The sequence below is a fragment of the Triplophysa rosa genome, linkage group LG3, assembly GCF_024868665.1.
Source record: "Triplophysa rosa linkage group LG3, Trosa_1v2, whole genome shotgun sequence".
NCBI classification, from domain to species: Eukaryota; Metazoa; Chordata; class Actinopteri; order Cypriniformes; family Nemacheilidae; genus Triplophysa; species Triplophysa rosa.
In genome coordinates this window covers 16,532,349-16,550,179 of record NC_079892.1, presented here as the reverse complement: position 1 = coordinate 16,550,179, position 17,831 = coordinate 16,532,349, and the positions used below count along the sequence as shown (strand labels likewise).

Here is a 17,831-nt window from a genome sequence, read left to right as displayed (position 1 = left end):
TTCCTTAAATCTTCAATGTGATCAATCTGATCTCTAGAATCATAAACCGAGATAGCAGCAGCTATAAATCTACAGTATTGTAAATCTATTGTGCAAATAAATGATACTGTATTGTACAGTCAGTTGTACTGTCATTACTGTTGTACTGACAGTTGTACTGTCATTGTTGCAAAAATAAACCTGACATGGGAATTACAACCCAGTAGATGCTAAAAGGCATTGTGAGTTCTTACTGTCCATTACTTTACATTTACATGTATTTATTTTGCAGACACTGTTATCCAAAGCAGTCCAGTAGCTCTATAAGTAGAAAAAAAAACATGTGTTTAATTCCCAGAGAACACATATACAAAATGCATGTACATGTACTGACAAAATGTGTAGCCTGAATGCTTTGTAAGTTGCTTTGAAAAAAGCGTCTGCCAAATGCATAAACGTAAATGTCAATTTTTATAATATTAGCTAGAGTGAAAGTGAAAAGCCAGCGAGTTTAACAGTGTAAAGAAGTCAGAATGCATGAAATAGTATGTTACCTACCTTGGAAATTAATCTGTTAATTTGAATTTGAATTGAATTATTTTTTACATTTTCTTCAAAATACTGTACTTAAAGGGGTAGTTCACCCAAAATATAATTTCTGTCATCGTTTACTCACCTTCGAGTTGTCCAAATTTGTATAAATTTCTTTGTTCTGATGAACACAGAGAAAGATATTTGGAAGAATGCTTATAACCAGACAGTTCTTGGACCCAATTGACCACCATAGTAGGAAAATTACTTTGTTCTGTTGAACACAAAAGAAGATATTTTGAAGAATGTTGGAAAGCAACCAGTTCTGGGGCACTTTTGACTACCATTGTAATTTTTTCCAACTATGGTAGTCAAGGGGTTCCAAGAACCATTGGCAGATTGGCTATCTGGCAATTCTGGCAACTGCCAGAGGGGCTGTGGACCATTTTTTTAAATGTGGAATTTGCTCAATGTGGGCCGGCCCACTGTGGAGATTTAAAGAAATAAAAACAACAATTATTTTCTTTTGCTCACTTGTTACTAGCTGTTGTGATTTCTGTGTCCCAGCGGTTTAATGCAGCAGGGTAACTCGTCAATGTCAAAAGATTGACCAATCAAATTAAATAAAGAACGGGCGCACAGAATTCCAGCCAATCAAATTACAGAGACCAAGCAGAATACAGCCAATCAAACTTAAGAAGACAGAACTTTCAACCAACCATTTTGAAGAAGGTTTAACTAACTGTCAGTAGGCTGGCGCTTAATATGCGCGAACTCCGGTGCAGTGATTCAGTTTTAATGAGGACCCTGTAGTGAAAGAAGGTAAACATAACAAAGCCAACGGTTTTACAATAAAAATGTTAAATGGTAAGATTCAGAGATACTACTTTTGTGAGTTTTGCTTTTGAAAACTGGTTTGTTTATGTGACAAAATGTTTTTTTTTTTTTTTTTTTATTAAGCTTATAAGTAAGATACTTACTTATGGATAGTGTTGATTTTGAACTTTATAGCTGATGTTAGTGTTGTTTTTGACGGCCTGTTTTAATTTTAGTTTTAGTCTAATCTTTGTGTCAAGCTGTCATTTTAGTTTTTATTAGTTTTAGTCACGTTCATACTCTTTTTAGTCTAGTCAAGTTTCAGTCGACTAAAAGTCTGAGCATTTTAGTCTTATTTTAATCAGAATTATCCATGACTATTTTCATCTAGTTTTAGTCGACGAAAACTGATGACATTTTAGTCTAGTTTTAGTCAATGAAAATTGTATTTTAGTCTCTTTTTAGTAATGCAATTCTATTTAACCCAGTCAGTATAGTATAAGTACCTAGTAGTATAGATAAAACCAAAATTTTATTTTAGCCAAACCCATTTCAAACAAGGTTATCTTATTATATTATCGTTACCTTATAGACTCAAGAATACATCCATTCCAGACACGGAAGATGCTCTGATTTGAATTTACGGCCATCGGTAGGGGTGGGAATCTCTAGGCACGACACGATGCGATTTGATTACGATTCAGAGGGCTGCGATGCGATGATAAAACGATTCTCGATGCATCTTTTTCCTATACAAATTTTCTTTTTCTTGCTGTGTGACTATTAAAATCAAAGTCTTTGTCATAACCCAGACCGATTTTACTTCCAATATCCTTTATTAATAAAACAAATGGAAGTGATTTGGCAAGTCAACTGGAAGGTTACATTTGCCAGCATTGCAAAGAACCAACAGGAAAAGAGTGACTGCCCTCAGTGCCCTGTAGTAGCATACAGAATACAGTAAATTAATGCAGACTTTTTTGCACATAGCACTGGAGCTAGAGAGGTTTAAAGTTATTATAGTTCACTAAAGTATTTTTTGTCTGAATGTTCAGTTTAAGGGGACTTTTATTTTGACGGGTCTTTGGGAAGACGCTTGAGTTTTTGTGTTTGCGGATAGCTTCACTCAAACAGTAAACGCTCTTAAAATAAACTCTCAGAGCAACTCTGGAGATGAAGTTCATTTGTTCATATCCTCATACAGTGCAGATGCAGATAAATCCTCGACCACCAATCACTCGTGTTGTATGTTAAACTGTGCACATAATTCACTCAGACACGCAGAACAGCCAGATGACATTTAAATATCAGGATTCAGCTCCGCATCTAGGTTAAAGCATCAGACGAAATAACGTTATAACATTTCATCTCGTCTCGTTTTGGTCAACGAAAATGAAGAGACATTTTAGCATAGTTTTTATTTTGTAAACCACATTTAGTCTCGTTTTTATTCGTCAACAATATTGCATTATACATTTAATTAAAGTCATCGTCACATGACCAGCATTTACCTTGAGTCTCGTCTCGTTTTCGTCACGTGATAAAGGTTCTTTGACGACCATATTTCGTCATAATTTTCGTTGACGAAAGCAACACTAGCTGATGTAAAACAATATTTGTTAGAAAAGTCTAGTCACACCTTGTCATGGTCAGTTTAAATACATTACTTTATGTAACATGTTTAGGCAGGCTTTTATGTCATTTTGACTCAACTCAACTCAACTTTATTTATATAGCGCTTTTACAATTTTCATTGTTACAAAGCAGCTGTACATGAGACACATTGACTACAAGCAAAACAATCAAAGTTGTACCTGCAAAAACAAGAAAAGGTTGAAAACACAGAAGACAGACACACCCACACACAAAACACTCCACACACACAACACGCACCAACACACACAGACACAGAGACACACACACACACAGATGCGCACGCACACACACACACACAACACACACACACACACACACACGTACGTACACAGACAAGTACGCACACACACACACGCTCAGTGAGAGCACACATTTAGGATAAAGGAGAGAGAAGCACAGGTCAAATATAACAGATAATAAATTCCTATTTGCAATATTAATTAAGTAAAATTTTAAAATTCTAAAGCAGCCCCCCCGGTCAGGCAGATAGTGCAAAAACAGTATGCAAACGGTGGCGAGGAACCCAAAACTCTAATCGAGAAAAAAAAACCTCAGGAGAACCCAGGCCCAACCAGGGGATTCCAGTTCCCCTCTGGCAAAAGCTGCTGCCTCTGCACAAGCTCCAGAGAACTTGCACAACAAGGCTAAATAAAATAAATAAACTTAATAATAAAATAAATTATAGTTTAAGATTATCATTAATAATCTAATAGCATTTGAAGTTTTGTGGTGAAGACATGTCAAGAGACCGCGTCCTTCTTTATCCAGCTCTATCATCTCAGCTCTTGTCAGGTCCCCACTTCCCATTCTCCGCTCTACCATCAGGTCAGGCCATGAACTGCATCCTGCTCGCTGTGGTAACCTTGGAACAATGAGACAAGACTGTCTGAGAGTAGAGTACTGTTCTGTACTCTTTGATGCAACAAGTACATCAGTTGTGTTTTTGGTTCCGGTTGATCTAACTAATGCAGCCTAAACCCTCTAAAGATTTATATTATGGAAGAGTAGTGTATGCAAGATTAAAAAGATGCGTCTTTAGTCTAGATTTAAACTAGATTTTGATTTCTATTTGTTGCTTAGACTATACTAGCCTTTAGTGTTTAATGTTTTATTGACTTTGCAAGGTGGCATGAAAGGTCTTAAAAATAACATTTACATTTATGAATTATAGTGCTGTAGAATGGTTTGTGCATGAGTGCGTTGGTGTGTTATGTTATGTTGCGAGCTGGGTTTTGTGGGCCGCTCCTGCCGAAGAAGTCCAGGGCCACTTTTTAGTCTTGGTCCGCCCCTGCCAAGAACTGTTTGGTTACAAGCATTCATCCGAATATCTTTCTCTGTGTTCAACCAAACAAATACATTTTAACAGGTTTGAAACAACTAGCAAGTGAGTAATTCATGACAGAATTTTCCTTTTTGGGTGAACTATACACCCAAAACTATACACTATATGTTGTAATCATGAACTCAGTGTTGTGTATCATATTGTATTGCCGTGAGTAAGTGACTCTAAACATTTAAATGGTAGCCTATACAGTATGCATGAAATTCATTAGTTCATAAATTTCAGACATTATGTTGTAGTTAATAGTGTTCTGCAACAGTGGTGTGTGTCTGTGCGGTAAGTTTTACCCGATGTACCTGTTAAACTCTTTCTTTTCATGGTTTTCCAAAAGTCATCTCTTTCACTCAGAGTCTCTCTCTGTTTGCACTCGAAACATTTGAAAAGCTGCCAGTAGCGAAAAGAAGAGGGCGATTATTTCAGACAGACCCAGTCCTGGTTTATTCTTCCCTATCCCACAATGCATCTGGGTCCATGGGGTATCTGTTTACTCCCATTATATCTCATGCTGTATTTAGGGTCTCCCTCGAGCGGCTCTCAGGAGGCCTGTTGGACAGATTTAAGCCATCGCTCTCGTCTCTTAGCTCTCAGGCTTGCTGTGGATTTGTGTGTGTGTGATTGTGTGCTCATGCTGTGAGAAGCAGTCCCGCCTCAATGCACTGCACCAATAGCTGTGTGTTGTCACGTAGAAACTCTGTCTCTCCGACAACCTGTCCGGATAGCACAGTTCACTCCTACTGTCCAAACTCACCACCGCTGACACCTCAGAAGTGTCATCTGATTTAAAACAATGCTACCCAGTAGACCATACAATAAACGTAAACTGTAATCCGTAACTTTTATGTCTTAGAAATAAACAGGAAATCAGTTATTAAGCGCGTACTTAAGAAAGAAATAGGTGGAGTCCTCTTACCTCACCTTGATTCACAATGACAATGATTTATATGTTGAATTGTCGGGTACGGTTTTGCGGGAAATTATGACATCATTTGACTTCAACACATGTACGCAAAACAATTTGCAATTTTATGTTTCAAACAGAGAGGGCGATAGAGAGGCAAAAGTATAGGCTGCAGCTTTAACCTCTCACCACAATGACATATTCTATATTTTTGTTGCATTATTTCATTTTTACCAGATGGCTTATGAGTCATAAGAGAAAATTGCAGGTTGTTTTGCGTACTTTTTTTTGATGACGTGATTACGCAGCTGCACACTGTACAATATTTATGGCCTTTAATGATTTTTGCTTGTCAGGCTATTTCTAATCTCAGTAAGATCGTTAGGTCTATTGACACTGACTGTGGCATGAAAAAGCGACACGAATGGCAGCATTGATATCAACGACGAAACAATTGCAGTAATTTGTGAGAAATGCAGGAAGGCATACAGATTGATGTAAAAATCTATGTATCATCTTTATACAAATAAACGTAACTCAAGAAAATGTCTGAATGTTTTTATGCCTGTTGAAGAAATGATATTTCAGGGTTTTTCCTGGCTCAAAATGAGGCGGGGGTGGTGCCATCCTGATCTTGTACACACATGTAGGCCTACAGTACCTTTAAGTGGCTTAACTAAAGTGACTTTGAGTTTGACATATTAAAAGTTCTAATAAAATTAGATAAAAATGACAATTATTAAGTTATATAAAGCATTACTTTTATTCAACCAAACAGAAACATTTTTTAATCAAATAAAGCTTTTTTATCAGTTCAACTAACTTTTCAGCCCACAATAGCCAACTGAATTAACCAGTCTTACTAAATGAGCAAAGCTCATTCACATCTTGCATTCTCTGTGGTTCACTTTAAATGATTCAATGATCTCTTATATTCGCTAGTGACTGAAAAGTTCAATAGTTTAAATGAATCGGTTCAAATGAGTCATTCGTGTGCGAGTCGTTCTAAACGCAATGTGCGTTCATACTGGCGAACTCGCTGTGTACAGTATACGCTGATTCAACGATCCAACTGCACAGCTAAAGACATTACAATGATGTACGTCATGTTAATTTAATAAATTTCAAGAAATTAAACATACTTGGATGCAAAACAAACAGCCGTGAAACACAGGCTGGCTCTTGTTCTGCAACTCTTTTTAGCACCTCAGTGTGCTGATAACGAAACAGCGCCTCCACTGTGGCGTAATGTCGCAACTGCAGTTACAAATGACAGTCTGTTAAATGCACGCTGCATTTCTTGTGAAGACTCGCAACATAATTTTGGCGAGAGCCTAAGGTGGCACGACATTTGACGGAGGTGGCCGCCTCCAATTTCTCTATGCAGGAAAAACCCTGTATTTACTAGAGACAGCAGTAGAGGTTGAATGGTTCAGCAGGCCCTCTGTGTGTTTGTATGGTAGAATAATACACAATAAGTAATAGGGCTGTGTATTGGCAAGTGCCTCCCGATACGATACATATCACGATAGATGGGTCACGATACAATATATTGCTATGTATTTCGATACGATACGATACACATTTGCGATATATTGCAATACTTTCAATAGAAAATGTCAAAAGTAGAGCTAGAAATGCAACATGCTGTGCACCACCGGGGGTTTTCTGTAAGGATAAGTGTAAAAACATCCCTTACCTCTGCAGAGTGGCCATGATGTGCGATGCATGGACCTTTAGATCAGAGGTTTGGGTTCTCAAACTGTGGATTGCGCCCCTCAAGTGGGTTGCACAGGGGATTAAGGCGGCTCACGCAAGTCACTTGGCTGTTGTGGTGCATTACACAGGGCTTGACATTAAGCATTGTCATGTGGTTGTCCTTCGGACAAGTAAATTTGACATTCACTTGTCCGAGTACAAAAATTACTTGTCCAAAGATAAAAAAATGATATTTCATTTGAATTATAATATAATATAATCAATGTAATTGTTTCAGATTTAGATTGGTCAAGTTTGCTTCTAAGCATATTAACTAGTGTCCGCTTTGGCTGCCTGAATTTGGTTATAGGCCTACTCTCCGTGACTGCTATAAAACAAAGGCAAGCAGTAATTATTATTAGTGTTAAGGCTGTAAATTAACTTTTTTTGCACATAGCACTGGTGCTAGAGAGTTTTAAAGTTTGGTAGCACAGGCAGAAATGTGCAAGTGTAGTTCATCATGAATAGGCAGATAACTGACAAAAGACATTAATGTTACATACAGATGGATAAATTAGGGCCGTATCATTTTTAGATTACCTAAATTTGTTTTAATATTTCTAAGTTCTGTGTTTTTCCTTTTTTACTATACAATAGTGGTATATTTGTCCACATAAATTACTGTAGGTTACTATAGTATTTACTATAGTAAACTGCAGTAAAATTCCTACTATATTGTTTTTGAACTTTACTATAGTATACAGTGTTTATCAATTTACTACAAGAGCACTTCAATTTTCAATAGTACACTACAGTATTTTTTGTCTGAGTGTTCAATTTAACGGGACTTTTATTTTGACGGGTCTTTGGGAAGACGCTTGTTTGCAGATAGCTTCACTCAAACACTAAAACGCTCGTAAAATAAACTATCAGAGCAACTCTGGAGATGAAGTTCATGTGTTCATATCCTCATACAGTGCAGCACAGATAAATACTCGACCATCACTCGTGTTGTATGTTAAACTGTGCACATAATTCACTCAGACACCAGAACAGCCAGATGACATTTAAAACAGGATTCCGCGTCCGCGTGGACTCAGTGCGGTGCGCCATTGATTATTGTCACACACAAACAAGCACAACCACGACAAACACGCAGCTCTGCTATTCTTATTATTCTACATATATGTCGCACTGTTCATTTTTCAAGTTACTTGTCCGGTCGGGCAAGTAAAATTCTCTCTCACTTGCCCATACAAAACATTTACTTGTCCCGGACAAGCGTTAATGTCGAGCCCTGATTACAGTTAAAACACTGAACATGGTCAGTATAAAACCCCTGCTTCATCCGTGCTGTAAATGCGCTGGTGTCACATCCGTGAAAGCACAATAAATGTCCTTGTTACTTTTCTTAATAAACTTTCTGTCTAATGCACTGCAGTAGCCAAGTGACTTGTGTCATGACTTGCGAAGCCTACAAACAGCATTAGTTTATATAACTCATTACTCCATGACTTATTTTGAAAACCAGAGCACACCCACACATCAGCTCTGAGAGCTCGAAGCGTTCTTATATTTTTCGCCATGCTCGCTTCCACTTACTTTTGGCCGTATGTATGTATATGACATGATTTAAAAAAAAATATCGATAGTAGAGGTATCACTATCGATACACTATTGAAAAAAAAAATATTGCGATAGTTACATGTATCGATATTTTTGCACAGCCCTAATAAGTAAGTAACTACTGGTTTAAGCATGCTGTCTTTTTCCTCTGCCTGTTCCAAAAAGACAACAGGAGACTTTTGATATATTGTTTACCCATCTCCAGAATAGCATGAATGAATGACTGGCTGGGCACCAGCCCCTGGGACAAACAGGGCAGATTTACAGTTTTAGTCTCTATTGAGTTCCTCAACACTTTTCTCTGGGTTACTGATTAACACTGCAGGCAATGAGATTGCAAGAAAACAAACGGGATGTTACTTGATTCATTTAATGTACTAGAAGAGACCAGGGTGTGGGAATCACATATTAGAAGAATGTTATGTCTTTATGGAACTCAAAGTGATGGCATATTTTTATAGAAATCTTTTTTTTGTGCACAACTGAAAAAGAGGAAGATACATCTGAGCTAGATGAGGATTTTCAATTTTGGGTGAGCTATTTTCTCAGTGTTCAAACTCATACGCGAGAGCATGTGAATGAGGGATTTAGGTTAAACTGCAGTAGATCTAGCAATGGCCTACATTCTGTCACAGCAGGAAGAACTCTCTCTCTCTCTCTCTCTCTCTCTCTCTCTCTCTCTCTCTCTCTCTCTGTGTGTCTCTCCCAACCAAATATCTTCACTTTTGCAATATGACTCTTTAATATGATTTTACCACAGTTAAGTTGCTTTGAATTCCCAAGTTAGCCAATGAGTGAGAGTGGTTAAATAACAGTAACACAACACATAAGTGGCTTATTGCTGTAATAAACTATCACAGCTAAATATAATAATGCCTATTTAATGTTGTGATGATCCATAATTGTTGAGATTTACATTTTGTATGGACCCTTTCATGGTAAAAGAGTAAAGAAGATGAGGCGTGGGGATGTAAAATGCTTTACACAGACAGTATGAAGCTGCCCCCGGGACATGAACATGGCAGGTACAGACTCGCCTGTAGATGTATTTTTTCATAGAAGAGATCTGAACGCTCAAGTCTCTTCTCAATTAATTGTTTAAGAAAGGTGGCAGAATTCACAACACGGTTATTTGTCTGTACATTTCTAGAACATCTGATTCCATCAATTTTGCAATTTACAAAAACCATTTAATAAAAAATATAACATAAAAAAACATAAATATGGTTTGGTACTTTCTGTTGCTATCAAATACTGTATAAATGATTATGGCTCTTGCAGTGGTTTACTGTTAGTGAATATTCAGCGTTTTGACCTAGCGGTCATTTTTTTAATCTGTGGCAAAATATTGGGGTTTTGGAGAGGTTCCTTGGTTTTTCCAGAGCGGCAACCTTCCGGTCTCTCTCGTGAAACCAACACGGAAGTTACTTACAATGCTATTCATTTTTTTTAACTCATCCTTTTCAAATTAGATTAAACTTTAAAATTCTGCATAATTAAGGGCGTGGCCACTTGAGTGACAAGTGGTTTCACCAACCGGGCACCTCAGCACCTCGACGACAGGCTCCTGTCGTGACCCCGGGCAGGTCTTTTGTCTGGCATGGAGGTTTGTTTGTCTTTTGAAGAGCACATGTGAGTTGTTTACACAGTTCGTCATGCGCTCGGTGTCTGCGTCACCACCCTGCCCTCTTGTCTCCCCGTCAGGCTTTCCCCGCTCACCAGTTTCTTATCATCTCATCACGCTGTTCACCTGTAGATCGTCCCGGCCATTATTTACTAATTACCTCTCTCCATCTCACCTGCTGCCCATTATGTTTCCCTATTTAGTCCCTCTTGAATCCTCATCTTGTGTCAGACCGTTGCTTGTTTCTTAGCCTGTGCTGACTGCCTCAGACTAGCGCGTCTAGCTCTGTTAAAGCCTTGTCTTTGTAATAGCCACTGTAATTTTCTGCCTCAGCCGTTTACCCTACTCTGGTCACAGTTTTGATTTTCCGTGCATCCCCTGTTTTTTTGGTTTATTATTTTCGCCCCTCAGTTCCCGCTGGCGCTCCAGATTTCGTCTCTCTTCGGTGGTCAGGCACCTCACCTCTTACCGGACACGCATCGCCGTTCGGAGTACTATGGACTCTCTCTTCGTGAGTTAGGCGGGTCGAGGCATCTCCCCGCCCCATACCTCTACAGCTGTGTCGTTATCCCCGAGGGGCTTTCTGGCAATCTCTTTCTGATTCTTACGGGTCGAGTTTCTCCCCGTGGACGGTGTGCCACTTACCACCAGGACTATCGCGTGTTTGGACTGTGTTTTTGTCTGCTTGTGTTTTTTTCCCAATAAAATCTGTCTGTTACCCCTGCACTTGAGTCTTCTCCGTCGTGTGCCATGACAGAACGGTCTTACCACGCACGTGACTCAGCGGGGGCGGACCATCTCCGGACCGCGCTACAGCAGCAAGGAGCCATGCTGGGCCATCAGGAATCTTGGCTTAACGCTGCTACGCAGGAAGTGGGAATTCTGAACGCTCAGGTGGCGGATCTTCTCCAGCAGGTGACCGCCCTACAACTGGAGGCTGCCAATCTACGTGCCTCCTCTGCCCATAACCCCCGTGGATCTCTCCCCACGCCGGAACCACACGCTAACAACCCACCCCTCTACAGGGGAGATCCCAACTCATGTCGGGCCTTCCTGTCTCAGTGCGCCCTGGTCTTCGCGCTGCAGCTGCGTCGTTACGCCACCGAGGAAGCAAGAGTGGCGTATGTGTTAACTAGGGCTGAACGATTAATCGAAATTGAATCGCAATCGCGATGTGAGACGTTGCGATTTGCTAATCGCAAGAGGCTGCGATGTGGAAGCGATGTGAAAAATAGCAAACGCGTCTGTTCCAAGCCCGCTTTGAGTGGCATTCTTGCTAACCAACTGAGTGAGCGAACCTCCGTTATGCCTAATCAGCACTGCCCCAGCCAACTGCATAAACGTCCGTCATTAAAAAAACAAACAAACACAAGGCAGGAGAGAGTGTGTGTTATTATGGCATCTGCAGAGCAGTGTTAATTTCGTTAACGAAAACTATGACGAAAAGTATTCGTTAACGACATGTTTTCACTGACGAAAACGAGACGATAACTAAATAAAAATGAATGCATTATAACGAAAACTGTAATAAAAATATACTGACATTTTCGTCAACTAATAAAAACGAGACGAAAATATTCTTGTCCCACCTGGCGGACATCAGTTTGCGCGCATGTGCTGCTTATCTCATATAAACGGTAGAGAGAAGTCTCTGGGAGAAGGGGAAGCACACACATGTATTCTGTGTCTCCACGCGGTTTACAAAGCGTCTTATTTTCCTTCACGATCGCCGGTAAAACGCCGCAAACTTGAAGCGCGACTGCAGGCGAGTCACCCCGAAACACATTACGAAGGCAAGCTCAAAGGTTTTTATATGCCAATGTTAACTTAACACGAGCTGCTGCATAACGTGAAATGCAACATAGAGTCAGCCAAAAGAAACCAGCGCTGTCCTCTACTGATTATAGAAGTGATGAAGTGAGTCGAACTGTACATTCCAACCAAGTATGTAACATGTTTGCATGACTAAAGAAATGTAATACAATTTATATAATATGTCTTTTTGAAAGCTATTCTCATTCATTGCTGTATCAAGCAAAGACAGTGCAGCTCTTTCTTCAAAGAGGCATGCCATGAGCCAATAGCCTTTGAGTGTGAGCCCTGTCAGAGCGTTTCATTGGTTGAATGAACTGAATGAATACGCCCTACTTAACGAGTCAATTGAGTCAAATGGAATTGAACGAACTGGAACATGTCGTTCATGGTCTAATACTCTGCGTTCCAACAATGCATATCTAGTTACTGGAATTTTCTGAAAAATAAAGGTAATGACCTGGTTTAATTTCATTCTAAGGTGAAGTAAATTATGTCAAAACAGTTGAATCTTTGTATGGAACATTTAATTACACCAAGTAAATGATTTAAACCATTTAGATTTTAGTAGACTAAATATAATGTATATTTATTAGACTAAAATGTTTTTCATATTTCGTCGACTAAAACTAGACTAAAACTAAAATGATGGGGTTGACTAAAATGTGACTAAAACTAAATTGCATTTTCGTCAAAAGACTATGACTAAAACTAAATCAAAATTTGCTGTCAAAATTAACACTTTTTCAGAGTCAGATCGATCATATTAGGCAAATAAATATTAAAGAACCGTCCAATTCATAAGACCGCACACACAGCCTGTCATACTCGCACGTCTCTGCCCCGCGTTGCGCGTCTCCCGCATCTCGCGGACGAGCCGTTTAAACTTGACGCGCACACACAGCCTGTTTCGTAATGACGTTTATAGTACTTGAGTCCGGCTCCACACGGGCATCTGGCAATATGGACGAGGCTTGACGCACGCGCGCACCCTGTGTCAACTCACGCCTAGCTCCGCGTTTCAAACAAATGTAAATTCTATCTAACTGTTTTGCTAATTTCACTTGGATGAAATTAAACATTCAGCACATTTTCTACTTGTTTTAAAAAATCTCACATACTTAAAAAATAATAAATCAGCCTATGTAACTATGTCTATGTCACTAATAGTGTACACTGGTATTTGGATTCTATTGGTGTGATGTAATCGGGAAGTTGGGAACCAATTGAACAACAGTAAGCCCTATTTGAATAATGCCCTAAACACACTACAAAAATGAATTTTGTAATGGTTTTAATGGAAACATTTTTTTTGTTTTCTTTGAGCAGGGTAACTACTGTATACCCATACTGTGCTCCACACAACAATATTGAGCTGAAGCTTGAATTAGAAAAGTTAAAATCGCAAATCAAATCGCAATCGCAATGTCTGTCAAAAATATCGCAATTAGATATTTTCCCAAAATCGCACAGCCCTAGTGTTAACCCTCCTGACTGGGCGAGCTCGTGACTGGGGTATCGCTGTCTGGGAGGCGCCTTTCGCACGGAGATGACAAGTCTATTCTACAGGTCGGCTCAAGGGGACGAGGCGGCCGCCCAGCTCTCTCGGATCTCTCAGGGCAGAGGATCTATTACGGATTATTCTGTTTGCTTCCAGACGCTGGCGGCCGCCTGTGACTGGAATAGGGGGGCTCTGCGGACACGATTTTTCGATGGTCTCAACAGCACTATTGCAGACGAGATTGCTGCCCTTGACCTTCCACGAGACCTGGAAGAGCTCACCAATTTATGTCTGCGGGTGGAGAGCCGCATCAACACCCGTCGTCATCGACGACCCTCACCCACCACTTGGCATGCTCGGGACGGGGATACTGCTACTCCTCCCGCGCTCTTCCCCGGAGGCAGAGCCCAACTGGGTCGATCTCGGCTCTCTCCTAATCAGAAGCAGCAACGTCTCCTCCAGGGACTACGTTTCTACTGCGGCAAGCCCGACCACCAGGTGCTGCAGTGTCCACTAAAAGCCTCCGCCCACCCGTAGATCGGAGAGTTCGAGTGGCGCCATTCCCTTTTCCTCAACGGCTTCTTCTTCGTCCAAAAGAAGGATGGCTCCCTGCGCCCCGTATTGACTATCGAGGTTTGAATGAGATAACGGTTAAGAATAAGTACCCCTTATCACTCATGTCTTCTGCCTTCGAACTTTTACAGGGAGCCCGGGTCTTTACTAAACTAGACCTACGCAACGTCTATCACCTGGTCCGTATCCGTGAGGGGGACGAGTGGAAGACGGCATTTAATACACCCTCGGGACACTACGAGTATTTGGTTCTCCCGTTTGGCATGACCAATGCTCCTGCCGTCTTCCAGGGCCTCGTTAACGATGTTTTAGGAGACATGATTAACCGTTTTGTCTTTGTTTACCTGGATGACATCCTGATCTTTTCCCCCTCTCTCCAGGAACACACCCAAAACGTGCGTGAGGTTCTCCAGCGTCTAATGCAGAATCAGTTTTTTGTCAAGGCAGAGAAGAGCGATTTCCATGCCGATACGGTTTCGTTCCTTGGCCATATAATTTCTCCCGGGGGCATTGAACCTGATCCCGCCAAGATCAAAGCCGTTGCCGAGTGGCCCACCCCCGACTCACGCAAAGCTTTACAGCGGTTTCTGGGTTTCGCCAATTTTTACCAGCGATTTATCCGGGGTTTTGGCCAAGTGGCCGCGCCGCTTACGGCATTGACCTCCACCAAGCTTTTGTTCAAATGGAACTCCCAAGCTCAGGTAGCCTCTGACATTCTCAAGTCCCGTTTTGTCTGGCATGGAGGTTTGTTTGTCTTTTGTCGAGCACATGTGAGTTGTTTACACAGTTCGTCATGCGCTCGGTGTCTACGTCACCACCCCGCCCTCGTGTCTCCCCGTCAGGCTTCCCCCTCTCACCAGTTTCTTATCACCTCATCACGCTGTTCACCTGTAGATCGTCCCGGCCATTATTTACTAATAGGGGTGGAACGGTACACAGAAGTCACGGTTCGGTACGTACCTCGATTTTGGGGTCACGGTTCGATACGGGTTCGGTACAACAGGAATAAGCAACAAATCCCCAGTGCTTGCTTTTTTCTGTTTATTTTGAACAGGCAGTAGTGTTTGGTCACAATCAGCTACAGAACTGAAAATATGAAAGTACAAAATAAATATAATAATGAAAAAAAAACTTTTTAATTAGGAGACTGTATATTAAACTTTCAAAGGTTAAGTAAATTTCCGCACGTTAAAAAATAAACACGACCTCACGTTGTGTCAATCACATTTACACACTGCCTCCGATATTTTCGTCCGTCATAAAAAAATTCGGACTGGGTTCGATTTTCTGCGTTTTTCGCATCCGTCAAGCATTTTGAGTGGCCTTTTTTAACCATTCAGAGACACCGTACAAACAAGAGCCAAATACGAAAAAACGCATACGACAATTTCGGACTGTATGTGCAAAAACCTTAAGTCCAGTGACGGTCACATCTGGATTATGTCGTCTGATATGTGTTAGCATATTGGTCGTATTTCCACTCACTTACCGTACAGTTGCCTTACAACGCCGACACACCGTCGTCGTCCTATCGACGACTCGCTCTCCTTTACTGCCGTACTTCACAGGAAACCCGAAACTTTCCCACACTACGGATTTAAAACAAGCAGGCGGGTCTTCGAGCTCTTGCGTGCTGTCTGAACTTGCCATTCTTATTTTTGATGTATAACAGATATCTTCTTCTGCTTTTCCCTGTTTTGACAGTTAGCGTTGCATTATCATGTGCGCCCCCTTCTGGGCGCCTGTGACTGACTGTATTCGTCGTCAGAGTATATGAACCGGACCGTGACGCCTGGACCGTGACGGTTTGGGACGAATACATGAACCGTTCCACCCCTATTTACTAATTACCTCTCTCCATCTCACCTGCTGCCCATTATGTTTCCCTATTTAGTCCCTCTTGTATCCTCGTCTTGTGTCAGACCGTTGCTTGTTTCTTAGCCTGTGCTGACTGCCTCAGACTAGAGCGTCTAGCTCTGTTAAAGCCTTGTCTTTGTAATAGCCACTGTAATTTTCTGCCTCAGCCGTTTACCCTACTCTGGTCACAGTTTTGATTTTCCGTGCATCCCCTGTTTTTTTGGTTTATTATTTTCGCCCCTCAGTTCCCGCTAGCGCTCCAGATTTCGTCTCTCTTCGGTGGTCAGGCACCTCACCTCTTACCGGACACGCATCGCCGTTCGGAGTACTACGGACTCTCTCTTCGTGAGTTAGGCGGGTCGAGGCATCTCCCCGCCCCATATTTCTACAGCTGTGTCGTTATCCCCGAGGGGCTTTCTGGTTATCTCTTTCTGATTCTTACGGGTCGAGTTTCTCCCCGTGGACGGTGTGCCACTTACCACGAGGACTATCGCGTGTTTTACTGTGTTTTTGTTTGCTTGTGTTTTTTTCCCAATAAAATCTGTCTGTTACCCCTGCACTTGAGTCTTCTCCGTCGTGTGCCATGACAAGCTCCGCTCACGGCTTCAAAATTGCTCTTCACAAACCTGCGGGTGACGTCACGGACACTTCGTCCATGTTTTATACAGTCTATGGTTTTCCCTTATTCCTTTAATTCCATTGTCTTTTGTACAAAAGCATTGTGCTAGTATGGTCATGGTACACTTTTCCTGAATATAATATATGGCCGTAACACTCTTGTGATGTTGCTTTATCTCTGGCTGAATAGAGAAGCATTTGAGTTATTATGGGAACCTTTATATGACACAGAACGGTGATCAATTTATTTACATATGTTATGTTGTCCTGGTTTGAAACAGCAAACTCATTCATCTATCTCTCTCTCTCTCTTTGTTGTGCAGTACAGGGCAGATCCAGTATCAAAGACACACAATAGTCTCTCTGTATTGCTGTCAGTGAATTGTGCTCTGAACAAAAGAGTCTCACATGCACAGAGAGTCAGAATTTGGCCTCCGCTGTCAGGTGCACCAGAGAAAGTCTTCATCTCAGATTGTCTTCAGATATGTCATGTGTCTAGGTCAAGCAGCATTATTATTTTTGCACATTTGTTAGTAACAAACCAGAACACAGCAGTGCCACCTAACCACACAATAACAACCGCATACTGTAGCAATGCCCTGACAACCACATAGCATTAAAAACACTGAGAATACTTTAGCAACTGCATAGCACACTCAGTTTAGCAACTGCACAGATATATGGTAATCATTCAATAGAAAAACGTCTTAAAGGAATAGTTCACCTTCAAAATAAACATTCTGTCATTTACTCATACTCACCCTCTTGTCGTTTCAAACCTGTGTGACTTTCTTTCTTCTGCAGAACAGAAAAGAAGGTATTTTGAAAAATGTTGGTAACAGAAAACCATTTGTCCCCATTGGCTTGCATTGGTTTTGTGTCCATACAATTGGTCACCAACATTTTTTCAATAATACATGATTCAAAATATTGACACAAGCGTGAGTAAATGATGACAGAATATTCATTTAGAAGGTGAACTATTCCTTAATGCTCTTTTTTTTAATTTAGCATTTTGACTTCTTTTTTTTATAAGATTGTTTTAGTGGAAAAATGGAGAGTTTCAGCAGGGTTCAACAAAGAACCTAAACTTCGTCAACTGTAGTAATAAAGTCCCCATGAATTTATAATTGAAGTTTTTTGGTTGCTTCAGTGGGTCTTAAACCTGACTGTACTAAAGGGGGTAGACAAGTGGTAATAGATAAAAGATAATAGATATTAACAAGATGTCGCGGTTGTATTTCTGTGAATAGGGGAAAAGTGCAACCTATACAGCCGCACTGGTGACAGAAATGACACC

At 40.8% G+C, this 17,831-nt stretch overlaps 1 protein-coding gene across 8 annotated transcripts in view; it reads left to right on the top strand.

The window, feature by feature from the left end:
- kif21a (kinesin family member 21A) overlaps positions 1–17,831 on the top strand; it is a 68,546-nt gene that overhangs the window by 14,177 nt on the left and 36,538 nt on the right. The gene's annotated exons all lie outside the window — the stretch shown is intronic.